Genomic DNA, 663 nt, shown 5'->3' with positions numbered 1-663 from the left:
TGCTAGAAGAAAACGTAGTATAAAACACTTTAGGACGTTGGTTAAGGCAAATATTTTGTGACTAAAGCCTCAAAAGCACAGGCAACAAAAACGAAATAGACAAATGAGATTACATTAAACTGAAAAGCTTTTTCACAACAAAGAAAACAATAACAGACTGAAGAGACAATGTGTTGAATGAGAGAAAATATTTGCAACTTCAGCCAGGTGCCATGGCTCACACCTATAATCGAAGCACTTTGTGAGGCTGAGGTGGGAGGATCGCTTGAGCCCAGGAGTTCGAGACCAGCCTGGGCAACATAAAGACATCTCCTATCTATGAAAAATACAAAAGTTAGCCAGGTGTGGTGGTGCACACCTGTAATCCTGGCTACTTGGGAGGCTGAGGCAGGAGGATCACTTGAGCTTGGGAGGCCTAGCTTGCAATGAGCTGAGATCATGCCACTGCACTTCAGCCTGGGAGATGAAGCAAGATCCTGTCTCAAAACAACAACAACAAAACAAAACAAACAAACAAATAAAAAATAAGTATTTGCAATTTCTTCATCCAACAGGGGACTAATATCCAGAATATACAAGAATCTCAAACAATTCAACAGCAAAAAAAAAAAAAAAAAAAAAAAAAAAAAAAAATCTCATTAAAAAGTAGGCAAAGGAAATGAA

Source organism: Rhinopithecus bieti, unplaced genomic scaffold (genome assembly GCF_001698545.2).
Source record: "Rhinopithecus bieti isolate Rb0 unplaced genomic scaffold, ASM169854v2 scaffold_9696, whole genome shotgun sequence".
Classification (NCBI taxonomy): domain Eukaryota; kingdom Metazoa; phylum Chordata; class Mammalia; order Primates; family Cercopithecidae; genus Rhinopithecus; species Rhinopithecus bieti.
Note: the sequence above shows the minus strand (reverse complement) of the source record.